The sequence below is a fragment of the Capsicum annuum genome, unplaced genomic scaffold (genome assembly GCF_002878395.1).
Source record: "Capsicum annuum cultivar UCD-10X-F1 unplaced genomic scaffold, UCD10Xv1.1 ctg81847, whole genome shotgun sequence".
Taxonomy (NCBI): Eukaryota; Viridiplantae; Streptophyta; class Magnoliopsida; order Solanales; family Solanaceae; genus Capsicum; species Capsicum annuum.
This window is the reverse complement of record NW_025892596.1, coordinates 1-17,395: the sequence shown is the minus strand read 5'-3', so window position 1 is coordinate 17,395 and position 17,395 is coordinate 1. Positions and strand designations below refer to the sequence as shown.

The following is a 17,395-nucleotide window of genomic DNA, read 5'->3' as shown; positions in this document are numbered from 1 at the left end:
TTTCTTTTTATAATCCAAACTTACCATTTAAAAATTATTTCATTTGAATTAATAAGATCATAGTAGCTTACACAAAATCAATTAATTAATTATATCTATTTTTATATAAAAAATGATGTACGACATAATTGTAATAAAATTACACAATCAACTAATTAATTTCAATTAATTAGAATCAATTTTATGATCATAATATATAGACTCAAGTTCCTTAAATTTAATGTTGTAAATTTTAAAATATATTTATGTCTAAAGTAGTAGTTAGTGTTTGTTGTTTTTTTACCAATATATGTATATCAATTACGAAACTTTGTATATATTTTTTCTTAAAAGAATTGTCAATATTAACTGATTTCTATCTCAATTTGATCTAATTAATTTTATAACAATAAAATTATTATTAATATTATATATTTATTTACCATAAATCTATCCTAATTTTATAGCTTGACTATATTTAATTAATATACAATTACATAATGGACTCAAATATGGAAACAATTGAAATTAATTACTTTTATAATTTCAAAAATTTAATCCTATGAATTTCACATATTCTTATAGTTTGGTTATATCAAATTTATATTAATTACCTTTATAATTTTGGGAAGAATTTTAAAAAGGTAACGACTATTTCTTTTCCTAATTATTGATTTATTTCTCAAAAATTTCTTATCAATTTATAATTTGATTATTTAATTTTCTTTACAATTTGCTAAAAACTCAAATGAGGTGACAATTATTTATTTTTTTAATTACAGATTTTCTTATATTCAATCTTTCATTGTTTCACTAAAATAGTTTAAATTTTATTGTTTTGAGGGATGACAATTTTTTAACTATAAATCTTTTTTAATACATAAGAAATGCTAAAGTCATACAGTAATCACCTTTATTTTTATAATCCAAACCTATCATTTAAAAAATCATTTCATTTGAATTAATAAAATCATAGTAGATTGCACAAAATCAATCAATTAATTATATGTATTTTTATTAAATAAATGATGTACGAAATTGTTGTAATAAAACTATACAATCAACTAATTAATTTCAATTAATTATAATCAATTTTATGATCATAATATATAGACTCAAGTTCCTTAAATTTAATGTTGTATGTAAATTTTAAAATATATTTATAGCTAAAGTAGTAGTCAACTTCATTGTTTTTTTACCAATATATGCATATCAATTACAAATCTTTCCATATATTTTTTTATTAAAATAATTGTCAATATTAACTAATTTCTAGTTCAATTTAATCGAATTAATTTGATAGCAATAAAATTATTATTAATATTATATATTTATTTACCATAAATCTGTCCTAATTTTGTAGCTTGATTATATTTAATTAATCTACAATTGTATAAAGGGTTCAAATATGAAAATAATTGATATTAATTACCTTTATAATTTTGGAAATTTAATCCCATTAATTTCTCATGTTTTTATAGATTGATTACGTTAAATTGATATCAATGTATTAAAAATAACACGAATTACATAATTTTTTTTTACATAATACCCCCACTTTAGTTATAGATAAGATAAAAAGATATATATCAAAGAAGGGACTACTAATACACATTAAATTAATGGATGTATTAATTTTTACGTAATACATTCCATGCTTAATCACAGATTTGATTATTATTCCTTGTCTTGAGCCGAGAGTCTATCAGAAACAGCCTTTCTACTTCTCTGGGGTAGTGATATGGACTACGTACATCTTACCCTCTCCAGACCCCACTATGTGGAAATACACAGAATTTATTGTTGTTGTTGTCATTAATTTTTAATACACTCTATCAAAAGACTCCATGCTTTGCATTAATTTATACCTTTAGCTCCTCTTTAATTATGATAATTGCTCTCTGACTCCATCTTGCTTTTTAAAATATAAATAAATAGCAATGAATTTAATTTTCCTCATTATTCTACTAATTGTAGTAATGTTAGGTGAGTTCGTCAGCTGAAAATTAGAGTACATTCACTCAAGCTACATGTTATAGATACAGTTCAAAAAAGGAATTATACGTTTGACATAATACATAAATGTGTTTTCAACTTGACATCTTCAACAAATATTTATATATTTTAATATTGAGTGTTGCACAAATAAATACTTAGACTATCATATAAAGTTAAAATAAATATTTATATGCGAGTCTTATATCGCAATTTGTCATACAAAATGTGTGCATCTCATACAATTTGTCAAGTAATTAAAGCGTTTGTGTCTAGGGGAGTGCATCGGTCGGTTTGGTTGGGTTTTACATATTATCGTTAGATTTATCGTTTTTCAATTTTTAAATATGCTAAACCAATAAAATATTTTTTTTTCAGTTTTTAGCCCTTAACGATTCGGTTTTCGGTTTAACCGATAAGAAAATACTCATAAAATAGAAATAGTAGTAACTAACATGTAAAAAATGAATCTTAGTTGTAACAAAAATCCTACGTGAAGTGTTTAAATTTACAAAAATCTTCAAGTTTGAACTAAATGTTGTTAGGAGAAATTAAGAGTTTATATAATTGAAATAATAGGTTTGTTAATTTGTAGAAATAAAAGATAAATATATAATAAGTCATATATATTTTCTTATTGGGTTATCAGTTTACCCAATAACCCAATAAAAAAAAATTGAACCGAACCAATAACCCAATAATTTTTTGTAACACCCCATACTTTCAGACTTGAACGTAAATTGTCATTTCTACTTGTACACATTCCAAAAACCATAAATCTATTGTGAATATAGTGTTTTAATCAACTATGTGGTGTATAAATCTAGTTGATAATGAATTGAGATCATAGAGGTCCCCTAACTCAAGGACGAGTTGAAAGTTTTTCCATCGATTGAACTTTAGTAAGTGTCCAAACTTAGGTCAACTTCAATCAGTCATTACTATTTGTATATATTTAATTAGAGTGCCTACTATATATCAAATGAAAGGACTTCTAATTATCTTTCCAACGATACCAATTTCTCAAAAATCCGACACCCGAGGAAGAAATTATGTCTTTGTAAAGTGGAGTGTGTTGTGCAGCATAAAGTGTGCGACGCACACCCTAACTTATGTCATAAAGTGTGCGACGCACAATCTAATGTGTGCGATAAAGAGTGCGCCGCACAACCTATATTATGCGATAAGGTGTGTGCCGCATACATTACTACTCAAGTGACTTAAACACTCCGTTTTAGGGGCAAAATAGTCCTTTTCCACCCTTATTTAGCCATAAACACAAAATTCAGTCCCCAAATACCCCAAAATACACCTTCATTCATCAAAATTGCTTAAGAACTCTCCTTAGGGTTTCAAAATAAAAACCCAAGCAACTCAAGATTCAACCGTGGGTTTTTGAAACTAATTGCATATTTGGAATCCCCAGAACGTAGGCTTCAAGAAACACTTATCATCTTCACATATAGAGGTACGTAGGGTTATCCTAAAATCTCATCGCCTTTAAGTTCATGTTTTGTAATGGGGGTTTTAAAACAACGAATATAATCATGTTTTGAACATTTCTATAATATTGATTTGGTCTTTAGGCCTATTTTCGAAGTGATTTGACATATTATATATGTATATGCATGTGTTTCGAAAAGGCGTTAATTTGAGAGCATGAATTATATGAAATCCCTCTCTTGATGTGAATTTATTTTAAATGTTCATATGATGTAAATTGTTTGAAGACATCATAAAAAGCATGACATAAAATATTTTGATAATTGGTATGGTTTTGACTTGAAAATGAGAGGGCTATTTGTGTTGAAATATGTTGAATACAATGGTTGAATAAGAAGAATGATGTGATATTGATGGATTGCAAGTTGGGTATGACGATACCCTAAAGAATATGATATGTGATTGAATCAGAAGAAATTTGAATGCATTGATTTTACATGAGATAGGTGGATGTCCGAAGAAGGCATTTGAGTGTAAGGGATCATCACTAGAAACTGTGTTTGCCGACATGGGAATTTGGTACCCTGCTTTGTGATCTTCCGTACCTGACTTTCTGTCATTCCCAAGTTGGGACTATAGTTAGGAGCCTTGCTTTGTGATCTTGCGTACTACCATTAGGTTGAGACACCCTGCTGTGTGATCTTGTGTGTCTTCCCCTCACTTATACTCTAATCTCGGTGGTAACCGAGGTTTGACAGTTGGTGTAAATGTGATATGTAGGGTATTCCACCAAGCTCAGCTGTATTATATTATTGTTGAAAACAATTATATTACGTCCATGTGTTTTCAAATGATTTGATATGAAACTGCTTTATAATGGCTCTCAACTATATTTTGTAAACATATTATGTTTTGTTTTGATATCTCTGCATACCAGTACTTTTGTATTGACCCCTTTTCCTCCCAAGTTCGGAGGCACAGTCTAGGGGTCCAGAAAATCAGTAAATTCCTCAGACAGATTTGCAGAGTCACTTGGTGAGCCTTCTATATTTCGGAAGGCCTGATATCTGGCAGATTTATTTATCATTTATTAGTTTTAGATCTACTGGGGGCCTTTTCCCAATTTTCAGATAGATATTTATTTCAGTCATGTAGTAGAGATTTCGCAGACGTTATAGAGATGTTGTGTTAAGATTGTGGGACATTATTCCCCATTACTGATTTGATATGATTCTTGACTATGTTTCCATAAGATTGTTTATCTTTCGCATTTCTTTTATCATATGAATTATGTGCATGATTATCGGACAAATAGGGGTGTTTCAGGCCTTCATGGTTCGGAATGCTCGTCATGGCCAGGGCCCCGGTTCAGGTCATGACAAACTTGGTATCAGAGCACAGTTCATGGTCCCAGGGTGTCTGCAAAATCACGTTGGGTAGAGTCTAGTTTATGGGTGTGTGCGCGCCACACTTATAAGCAGGACGGTACTAGGCGTTTAGGAATGTCTCTCTTTCTTCATGTTCTAGTTCGTGCAATAGAATCAAAATATTCCTCTTTCATACTGTCATTCGTGCTATGGTGTCGCCCATATGAAGGTAAAGTCATCCCAAATTCTTTCCTTACTCTGATGTTCTCAGACATGTCCCATTATTAGGGTGATTCAAGTGCAAGAAGTTTAGAATCTACATGATATAGTCTTTTTCGATTGTGTCATATAAGAAAAAAAAATTATACAAAGAATCGAGAGGAGTCTGTTGGTGCTTCAATATGTGTTGATTCTGATGTAAACATTGATCCTGATGGAATCGTGCTTTCCATCTTAAGGTATTAAATGCATCTAGTCCCTAAAAAAAATCTTGATACAGATGTGGATGGTGTATAGCAGAATGTTAGAACTTTATTTCCACCCGAATAGTAGTATAAGTTAAAGTGTTATTGTCATGACCTATCGATAATGAAATTAGACCAAGAAGTTAGTGATGTGAAGTCACAAAGTTAGAAGTCAGAATGAGGGTGATTTTATGTGTAAATGAATATTTCAGTTGAATAACCGATATTTGAGGGTGATTTATCCCTTTATAGTGATAAACTAATGTGGTAGCTAGTAGCACGTACGGATAGTATGGTAGTCCATGGGGGAATTATTTTACTCAGATTTTTATTTATACAGAGTAAGATGTGTATTCTTAGACCATTAAATATTATGTGTCAATTTCCTATCTCTTGAAATATGTAATCTTGATATCATGGTGTTTTTGAAAAAAAAAATGAAAGTCTAGTGAAGCCGTGTGGGGCTCTTTTGATTCACTAGCATAGTTGCCTTGTCATCCATCTTATTTTCTTGTCTAAAATACAAAACCAAAGTCTAGTGAAGCCGTGTGAGGCCTATTTCGATTCACTAGCAACTTGTTGTTCTTTTGCTGGTTTAATATATGTATGGCTGAATCTGTTTGCATGAGATGGAGTTGGTAAAGAGGTGATTCGTCCTTGTGAGTTAGTTTAGTATAAGGTAGAGAAGGATTTGTTAGTCAGGGTGATTTGTTGGTTGCTTGAATGTGAAAAATAGCTATATTAGCGAGTAAGCTATGATTATAGACTCATGGTTGTTTGAGGAATTTAAAGGCAATCTAAATGTATGCTTGAGTAAGTAAGTATGAGCTGAGAAATCCGCATAAGTAGATAAGATCGTATGGGGTTATAATATCAGATTAAGGTTGATCATGTCTCTTATGTGACCTTACCCCTTGACTTTTTTCGTTGGTAGTTGTAAACTAGTACTACTTATGAGAAGGTATGTAGAAAATTATGAGGTATTTGGATAGTACTACATGGCTAGCAGAGATTTTTCGAAGTTTTGCAGGAGTTCTAGAAACTATTTTCTAAAAAAATAAGAGTACTTTGAAAAAAATCTATATAAATGTTTTACTTAGTGATTGCCTAGACATCAATTAGGACGGGGAGTCAGGGGTGGAAGTCCCAACATGTTGAAATACCTAAAAGATCGCGAGGGCAAATCAAGGATCGTAGGAGGTCAACGCAGAGTAGTTTCTTTCAAACTAATCATTTTTTGTGGATGCAGGGATCGATACACAAAATGAGCATTTCTTTTGAAAAATCCCCAAGCAATTCGGGAGCCATGACAGAGCATATAAGGCTTAATAACGGTAATTTTGGTAGCCCAAAACCAGCTCAACACCCATTGATTGACGACCTTTCAAATTGTCCATCTCATTTCTTGAGATCATGGAGGACAAACAAAAGTGTCTTGTCTTCTTTACAAATATTGTATTTAGAATTTTTCTAAAAAAAAATAGTCGCTAGATAAGGTGAATTTATGCCTACTAATCGTCTACCTTGAGTACAGGTACATGCAGAAAGCAAGACCCTGACGCTGGCGTCAAGGATATCATCATCATTCAATATCTGTTAGTGCGCTAGACACAACTCTGGCATCAAGGATATCATCAGCATTCAATATATCTATTGACATGCAAGACACAACGCTGGCGTCGAGAATATCATCATCATTCAATATTTGTTGACGCGCTAGACACAACGCTGGCATTGAGGATATCATCATTATTATATATCTGTTGACACTCAAGACACAATGCTGGCATCGAGGATATCATCATCATGTAATATCTGTTGACATGCAAGACACAACGTTGGCATCGAGGATATCATCATCATACAATATCTGTTGACGCACAAGACATAACGTTTGCATTAAGGATATCATCAGCATTCAATATATCTGTTGACATGTAAGACACAACACTGGCGTTGAGGATACCATCGGCATTCAATATATCTATTGACACGCAAGATGCAACACTAGCGTCGAGGATATTATCATTATTTTATATTTGTTGGCATGCAAGACATAAACGCTGGCGTCGAGGATATCTTATCATTTTATGAATCAGTATCTGAATGCATCGAGAGCACACAATTTGAAGGGACGCCTTTAAGTCGCTATCTAAGGATGAATGATATATAAGATTTCCTAGAAATTGACAATTTTAGGGTCATATATAAGTCATATTATTTGAAATAGGATAGTGTGCAAGATCACATATGAGTTGATAGCCTGTAGGTCATCCGTAAGCCACAACAAAATCCTAACCGGATAGTGTACAACATCACCCAAAAATGGATAGTTCAAAGGTTATCCATAATTCGCAACTAAATCCTTACCGGAGAACATGGAAGATTATCAAATTGATACATCCAAGGGTTCTCTATAAGCCGTGTCATATCCAAGATTGATTATGTGTAGGATTACCCAAATACTAACAATTTGAGGGATTATCTATAAGTCATATTGTATCCAAGGTGATGATGTGCAGGAACACCTGTAAGCTAGCAATTGGAGGGATATCTGTAAGCCATCTGTTATTCAAAGTTAGATTATGTGCAGGATTACCTAAAAGCTAGAAATCAAAAGGATATCTGTAAGTCGCCTCGTATCCAACATCAAATAATACGTAAGACTATCCAAATATTGATAATTTAAAGGAAATTTATAAATCGATCATCGTCTATAACCGGAGAGGTTATCATTCCACAAGCAACAAATGATATAGGTAACCAAAGGGTTGCCACACCAGCACAAGATTACATGGTTGTAGAGACCGTTCTGCATAAAGTATCGCCGGTGTCCAAAAGGGCCACCTACTTTGAAGACATATTCAACCGACAAATGTCATAATTATACAACAACCAAGAGGGTTGTTGTGTTTGGTATTGCCAGTTATTTCATTCCAAACAAGTACATGAAGAGATGACTTCGTTTTTCAGGCCAAAACTCACATGGAGATATGGTAAAAGATTGCATACCTCTCTCGTGAATTATGTTTAGCACTAACACTTTTTGCTTGAAGCATTGTCGAGAGCATCCGAGAGGATGAAAATATCAAATCAAAACCATAAGTGCGGATGGCTTCAAATAGGATGCAGCACCCGAATCCAACCCATTTTATTTTTCCTCTTTATGGTCACGAGTGTTCCACACGAATCCATACGAGAAGATGCCGAGAATATTCTAGAAACACACTTAGGTTTCTCATCCAACATTCAAATCCCAAAATTCTCGAATAGAGGTTTAGGAATTCGTACATAGGTGGAGTATTTTCATTGGCTTGTGAAGATTATTCCCTTTCCACCAATTTCTATTAGCCACTTTTTGGAATTCTGTTGAAGCAAATCAAAATAGAGGTACAGTTCATTAGGGTCCGGATCTTTTGAATTTAAAAAATGAACCCTCAATCCCCTTCTATAAGTATCTCTCTTTAGAGCAAGAAAAAGGGATTTTTTGGGGGATTTTGGAATTTTGTTTCACTGGCCTCTCCTTTCCTTTATGGGTTCTCCTCTTCTTTCTCTTTGGAGTTCGAAATTTTAGAGGCAAAGGGGGTTCAAAAGTTTTAGGCTGAAAATTTGGGGTTAGCAAAAATCTTCAAAAATTCAGAATACACAAAAAAAAGGGGTTAGAAAGGGGGGCTCTCAGATGGAAAAAATATTCTCTTTATGCTTAAGAAACATACATTCTTAGGAGGTGCGTCTGAACTGTCGAAGCAGTTGTGAGTTTTTCGGTGGTCAGAATCCTATCGTCATCTCGTTATCCCATTTTGTTGCCCTAAAAGAGGTAAATACACCTTTCTTTTTAATTTTGTTGTGGTTATGGTTTAAAGGAAATATCATGGGATCCCATCCATTGGAATGTGAGAGATTGTAAACTTTTTACTATACCTTTGATGCATGAAGAAGTTCATAGAACTCATCTGCTAGACGTTTAAACTTTTTAGCTTCTTTTTCTTCTTTCTCCCTGGCCCTTTCCAGTAACTCCTCAATGAGAAACTATGCAGATGAAATATGCACATTCAATACTCAATTACCCTGCAAGCCCAAACGCGTAGAAAATGAAGTTTAGAAAGGAAGTATGGAATAAGATTCAGTATAGTCCATGTATGTCCTCTTATTCCTTCGTTTGGAAGGCAAGGGGGATATAATGTAAGAGTATTATTACTATCTTTTGGAGTAACTCCTCGCATTATAATCTTTGATAAAATGCTTTACAAAAGTTTTAACCTATTGAAAGTAAACTAAAAGCCTTAAGAGACCCAACCATCTAAGCATAATTCTTCGACAAGATACCCCTTGCAATTCCCTCTTCCCACATACATAGATTATACGCCATGACCATAAATAACCACCAAAATCCAAATGATATATGAAGAATATACTCATTACAAAAATAGTAAATGATCGTTGATATCATCCAGTTATGTTGTTTAACCAGTTTCGTAGAGTAAAACTCTTATCCACTAACCGTAAAAACAGAAAACTACAAGGTAAATTGCTTTGAATTAAGCAACTTAAGATATGTGAGGTAGGTGTAATATTAAACACCACTGTCCAGGAAATAAAAACGAAGGAAAATGGTACCAAAACTAAAGAATTGGAAGCAAAAGCTAACACCAAATATTTGATCAATGTGGTCCTCGTCTTTATTCTTGAAGGTTTCAGGCTTACTTGCTAACCGACACACTACTCTTCTATTAACTCCATTACAAGAAGATCCAAATTTAATGTGGGATAGGTTATGGTTGATACTAAAGGAAAATGCCACTAACCACAGTTGACTACCTACGAGTTGCCAATTTAGCAATTACAAACTTACCGACTTCCAGTGAAACATAACATGGAAGTACTACTAATGCTTTTGCACTCAATCCACTCATCTTATGCAGGACCTGTCCCAAAGACAAAAATGGGACAAATACATAGAAATCCATTTAGTGAATGGGGTACTTTAATTTTCACAACATTCAATTCAACATGGGTTGATGTGAAACAGTATACAGTGCTTAGCCATAATTAGACCTTTAAGTTGGTATCTGACATTGGTGGAGAGCTAATATACTTGGAGATTGCAACCTTAAAATCATCAAGCGTACAAGCTAATGTCAATCCAATCTGAAAGTAGAGACGGCTCATCCAAAATATTAGGTACTAATCGAAGCACAACAGAGGTTAAAATGAAGAGTGGTGATTACCTCGGTCATCCTAACTGCATCTTTAATTTGTGACTTGTCATCAAGATACTGAAGCAACATACAAGTAACACAAATTCAGAATGCTTATCAGTAACAAAAATAGGATACCAAATGGAGCCTTGTCCATGCATTTGAGTTACCATAAAGTCTATAAATTACAAGCAGGGTGATGGGGATGAAATTTCTTTCTTGAATACCAACATTTCTCCACTTGTTCAAAGTCATCTACAATATCACAAGACACTTGACACATAAACTTAATTGCACTGATCCGGTTAAATTGAAGGAAAAATCAAGCACCTCTGTTTGGATAATAGAAAAAAAGTGAATAAATAAAAATGGATAGCATCACTGTTAACAGCTTTTTCGTTATATTTACTTAATAAGAATCATTTATGCACACAAATAGTAATACAAACTTTAAAGATAGAAGTTGACATCTTTATCTTACATGGGAAAAAGAAAAGATTTTCAGCATCTGAGTTTATGTATAACTCTCACCATCCCATAGCAAGATCCTAACTCAAGAAAACATTACCAAATTCAATCATTGAATAAGAGGACGAACAGGATCATTACCATGCTAGGATACCAGGTAAACTCCCTCTTTCATCAAGCAAGAAGATAAATGTTAATAACATTTGATCATTCAACTTCAATTCTTTTCAGAAAGGGCAGAGGATGAAACAATATATCGTTTTGTTAGTCGCTAGTGTGTATTACGGACAAAAAAATAATAGTGCGGGAGATGCAACTTTATTTAGAGAAATAGAGATGCTCTCAGGCACTTTTTCTGAGGCTAATCTTTTCTAAGCCTTTACTTTCATTACATCTCAACTACCTCTTGAGAGGCGAATTCTGGCACTAAGTTTATTTAGTCCAATTTATATGGTTGACAACACAATATATTTTGAATTGGGTTTTAAGTTGCACGATATCATCCGAAGTGAAATCAAAACTGGGGTGTGGTACAAATGGACAAAACATGGTCGAAACTTGACCAGAAAACTACTTTCAGGTCTCATTTGTTTGCACTTATTGGATTTATGAACCTGTTCAGACCTCAAACCATGAAGTGCATTTGTTTTTATTAGGATTTTAGCTCTTAATAGGTCTGAGTAGGTCTTAATCATTCAGATGTGAAGCCAAATCTAAATATCATTTACAGATATTTATGTGTAGGATAAAATTCACCACCACTCTATCCACAATCACCTGTCATCACCACCAACCACTTCCACCATCACAACCAACATCACTACCAACTATACTGCCAGCCGCTACCACACCTACCACTTCCATTATTCTAATTATATCCACCGCCCACTAGGGGTGATCACGGTTTGGTTTTTAACCAAACTAAACCGCGATCCAAACCAAACCGATTAAAAAAACCTATATTTGGTTAGGTTTGGTTTGGATTTGAATTTTAAAAAATCGATACTAATTTGGTTTAGTCCGGTTTGGTTTTACTCTAAAATAACCGACAAAATAACCAAACCGAACCGATATCCATATATATTATAATTATTTATATGTTTTTCATAAATGTAATCTAAATATTTGTTACATTTTATATTTTAATCATGATTTAACTTTAGTCGTAACACATTCAGTCATATGTATTCATCTAGTTGACAATACATTATGAGATTCTAAATGAATTTCATATTTTGAATGACAAACGATACTAATTATGAAAATAATATCTTGTTATATATTGAAATTTACAGCTAAAATTCATTAGACTATACACAATCACTAATTTTAACTTTCTTTTGAACCTTATTGAGCAAGAAGTTTATGTATTCACCTTTTGGGGGTTTATCATATCATTCTATTAAATATAGTTTTAAAACATTATTTCAAAAGCGTTCATATGGTGTTATCATGGCTTTGCCGAAGTATAACACTAAATTGACATCATAATTTCAAGATTGAGATACAACACTCGGTTGACATCTCATATGTTTGATTGGATTTGTTTTTTAAAATTTTCAACTTTTATCATTAACTAAAGTTATAAACCAAAAAACCCAAATCAAACCGAACTAAACCAACAGGAACCAAACCAATGGTTATTTTTTTGTTTGGTTTGGTTTGGTTTTAGAAATTTAAAAACCGATTAAGTTGGTTTGGTTATGGTTTTGACCAATAACCTACCCATATCGACACATGAACACCCCTACCGCCAACGCCGCCACCATCAACTGCTACCAGTCGATCCTTACTACCAACCAACTCATCTATCAGAACTAGCACTACCACTAATAACCACCAACACATCATCAACTTCCACACATCGCTAACAATCACTAACACATCATCAACTTCCATAAATTCTTCAGACACCATCACCACCACTGTCACCGGCGTCACCACCTCTACCACCACCATCCGCTACACTCGCTACAGTATCTGTTCTAACAACCATTCCACCATCATAGCTAACAGCGTCTCCAACAACCACCAATACATCGTTAACCATCATGCATACAGTTTTTCGTCACCACGATCAACATCTCCAACAACTAACATTAACCAACTTCACATCACAACCACCATCACCACTACCAATTGCCAATATCATGATAGTTACTACAATGCCAACTATCTCTACTATCACAACTATCATCACCAACATTGCTAATCAGTAACATTAATTAATTTATTATAACCACCACCACCATTACAAACCATCTCCACTATCACTAACAAACATAAATGTTTCTTTTTTTAATCAAATAATAATTTAATTTCATTAAATTATAAAAATTTCTAATATATAATTATATTATATTTAGAAATAAAAAAATTTTGCACATTCAGATATTGAGAAACACCCAACCTTAATCATTTAGTTTTCAGATCTAGAGATAATATCTTAACCATTCAGATGTGCATTCGAAATGATTCAAATGTCTGAATATTAATAAAAACAAATGCAGTCTTAGCTGAAACACAATGGTGTGGTTGTGTGATACTTTAAAGGAGTCCTCGAAAGTCAAGAAACTACGTGAAAACATGGATGTTTGATGATCACTTCTCAAAGTTGTTCTACTCGAGAAACTATAACAATTAAGGTAATATAACCGTTAATAGCATTCAACCGAGAAGAAGTCAATTACAATTGTCCGTGAAGTAGCATTTAATACAGCTTGGCTAGATTGAAAGAATCATCTCTATCTATACTACATTAAAAGCATGGAACCCTAACTTAAAAGTTTACGACAATACCATTCCTATCAGCCTAAATACCTACTATCTAGTAAAAAAAAGAGGAAACTAATTGGCATAAAGAGAAACAACACAGATGTTTAATAGGAACAACCAGTCATTGTTCTTATCTCCACAAATATGTGTTATTTAAAAAAATTGTTCTTATCTCAACAAAATATATGTTATTTAAAGAAAAAAAGCAAGTAGAGGGGTAACTCTCAAATCTCAATCTCATGCTTTTGTCCTACCAAGTATGTTCTATTATTTAATGCACAACAACAACAACAACAACAACAACAACAAACCCAGTATATTCCCATATAGTAATGCACTAACTTACTTTCTTACCTGATGAATTGAACTTTTTAGTGAGGATCTAAACGATTTTCAAACTTTGTTTAACATTTGATTCATTAAGATATATTAATAGGTTGAATCTTTTAAAAAAAAGCACTTAATGGGATGATATCTTAAGCATTCAGATTCAGACCTTCATTAAGTGAAAGCAAGTGAAAAGGGATTGTAGTGTAAAGTCTATAAATATGGCTTAGTGTAACAAATGTAGTTGACACAATTCAATACTCCTATTAACAACCTATTTCACCTGTTTCTCCAGCTCATCCATAACATCTGTAAATAAGTCTTTTGCTGTTGATCCTGAAGTATTTGATGAGACAGCTAGATATGCAGTAAAATCTTTAATCTACAAGCACAAAATAAAGAAGAAAATTATTGGATGAAAAATTCAAAAAGACGAAAAGGGAACTCATGAAGGTAATCACTCAAAGAAAAACTAAATTTGATGCAATAATCACACCAGTTAGTTTTTTCATTAAGTATTCCCGCAGCAACATGCTCTTCCATCAGTTTTCGGAACTCATCATGATTTTTACGTTCAGCTTTCCTCAATTCTTCCTATTTGAATTAACGGTGTATGCCCAGTGAGAAAGAGATAAATTAAAGTCTCCAAACATAAAATTTCTCTCTAAAGAAGACAATATTTACAAAGAGACTTTAACTACATTTGCGTGAAAGTATTGAAAAACTTTTTCTATTTTACGACGGAAGGGGGAGAGGAAGAAGTATATCATAGTTTCAAGTTTTAAGAAAAATTACATACAATACATGGAAGTCTGTTTAAATTGGAATTCAATGGTGAATAAATTTAAATGTTGTACCCTTGAGAAGCCATTAAAAATGTATTCAAAGAACACAAAATTTTAAGTTGAATATCTACAACATTCCTTCTTTCTACTCTTTAAGCAAAACAAAAAAAAGGGAACAAACTAAAACACATCCTGCAAAGAAAAGAAATGGAATGACTGTTGTTAATCAAGTGGACCAGCGTCTAACTCAACTTCGAAAACTAGGTTAGGGGGTGAAGATTGTCCAAGATCCTATAAGGAAACTACAGCACATACACCTTACTAGTGTGGGATTCTCATACATTAATCGCACACCAAGACTAGACATTTGTAGCATCAGTTAACCTAGGTTGGCTAACATATAATACTCTAACATCAAGATAGATCTACCTATAATACCATGTTTAAGAAATTGGACCTTGTTTTAATCTCAAATGAAAGGCTAACTCAATTTGTGAGGAGCCAAAGACCATATAAGGAAACAACAACCCACACACTTAGTTTATAACATATAGAAGATTACAAGAAAGTTATGCAAAAGGAGCTTCCCCTTTTTCTCAAATTCCTCCACATAATCTTCAAAAAGGTCCTCACGGTCTTTAGCTCGCTCAATAGCTTTAAAACGTTCATCATGTTCGAATATGGATATTGCCTTACTGAATAATCAATAGCAAATAGTTAGTGGATCAAATGGAACTTACACAAGTAATGGATCAACTTCAAGGTACCAAAACACATACATACAATGACCAAGATTAGAAAACAAGCAGCAGACAACTTAACATTACAAGTGAAAGACAAACCTCCATCTTGACGATGGTGAAAGCTCCTTGCAATCTTGTAAGATTAAGAACAACGAACATTGTTGTGAAAATTACCACTTATTCTTTTGAACAAGTCAAATACCATTCCCTATCATATCATGAATATTATGATAATATCTTTTTATTTTTGAAACTGGTAATGTGAATATCATGATATATCAAATAGAAGACACCCACAAAAGAAAATTTCACTTATTTCTAACATTATCCTGAAATCTTCCCGAGCATTTTTCTGTTTAACACGCCTCTCTTCAGCTTTTAGTTTTTTCTTTTGGCTCAGATATTGGAACAGACACAGAACTTCAGAATGATCACTATAGACCTTGGGTGTGTTTCGTATAAAGGAAAATGTTTTCCTAGAAAACAAGTTGGTTTCTTACTTGTTTTCTTATGTTTGGTTGATGACAGAAAAACATTTTTCAGGAAATGTTTTCTAGTGTTTGGTTGGTAAATAAAAAAATATTTTTTTCAGAAAATACATTTGAGAGTTATATAAACATTTCAACTTAAGAGTGAGATTGAAAGAGAGTTTTGGAAAATGTTTTTCCTACTTTCTGAAGGGAATTCATTTTTCTTAAATTTAAGGAAAATTAGTTGATTTGGAAAACATTTTCCAAAATATTTAAGTCAACCAAACATGAAACAATTGGATATCAAAGACAATCTATCTTTTTGCAATACGGTATGCTAAAACATTGAAGCAGCAACTAACCCATTCCAATGCCGACTTGGAGAGATACCTCATTAAAAGCTTGCTTCTGCTTACAAAGGGATTTTAGAGCACTATATCTCCGATCATTAATTACTGCTCTCATGGCCTGACAAATACAATTCATGTCAAATGATCTCCCTCAATTTTTTGGTACGCACAAAACAGTCAAGTAATAAACCTGATCCCACGTGTAAATAGACCCAATATTTGTAGATTCCAAAAGAGTTTTGAATGCACTCTTTGCCTCCTAAATAAAATCAGATACTTAAAATATAAATAAGAGAAATTTCGAGAACATACATTAAACGGGACAAAAAGCAATAATCAACAATACCGCTTTGCTCTCATAAACTAATGGTCCCAGCTCGACTGTTTTCTCATCTGATGAAGTAGCATCTCCGATTTCAGTTATTGCAGCATCTTTCTTGACATTCTGCATTTTAGGCACAACATCAAGCACAAAGGACAAAAGTAAACCTCATTGGAATTTGGAGCATATTCTTCACCTGTTAGCAGTTGACTAACAACTGCACTATAAAATTATTGGATCAACATCCAGCATAACAGCTACGAAAAGCTCTCTTGGTGTTTTAACCAGTAACCAGCAGTAATTAACTAATTGTATAAGTATTTCAGAAGGACAAAGTACCTCTCTATTCTCCGAAGAAAATCCATCACCATACACTACTGCATCTTAAGTTGTAGTAGTCTCAGAGCTACAGAAAAATTGAATTCCAAATAAGAAGCAACACAAACCAGAGGCAAATTTATAACATTTAAATCTGAAAACATACATCGGTGGTGTAGAAGAATTTCCCAAGGTTACTGCTATTCCAATTTTCTTCGAATTAGCAACAGCTAGCGAAGTAGGTTCTGAAGAATTCTTTATTTCAACTATTTCAATCATCGGAGAAGAAACCTTACCAGATAAACTTGATGATTCTGAAGCCACAATAGTTGGTAAATTAGCAGCTGGTGACACAGCAATTGGGCTTGATTTAGCACCGTGTGCCGAGACT

At 32.9% G+C, this 17,395-nt stretch overlaps 1 long non-coding RNA gene across 1 annotated transcript; it reads right to left on the bottom strand.

Annotated features, from left to right (window-relative positions):
* Positions 1 to 16,589: 16,589 nt before the first annotated feature.
* On the bottom strand, positions 16,590 to 17,136 carry LOC107847380. Its single transcript, XR_007051692.1, has 3 exons — positions 17,026 to 17,136; positions 16,711 to 16,809; positions 16,590 to 16,623 (listed from the first exon to the last, which is right to left on the bottom strand). It is a non-coding gene; the product is annotated as an uncharacterized LOC107847380 (long non-coding RNA).
* Positions 17,137 to 17,395: the final 259 nt, after the last annotated feature.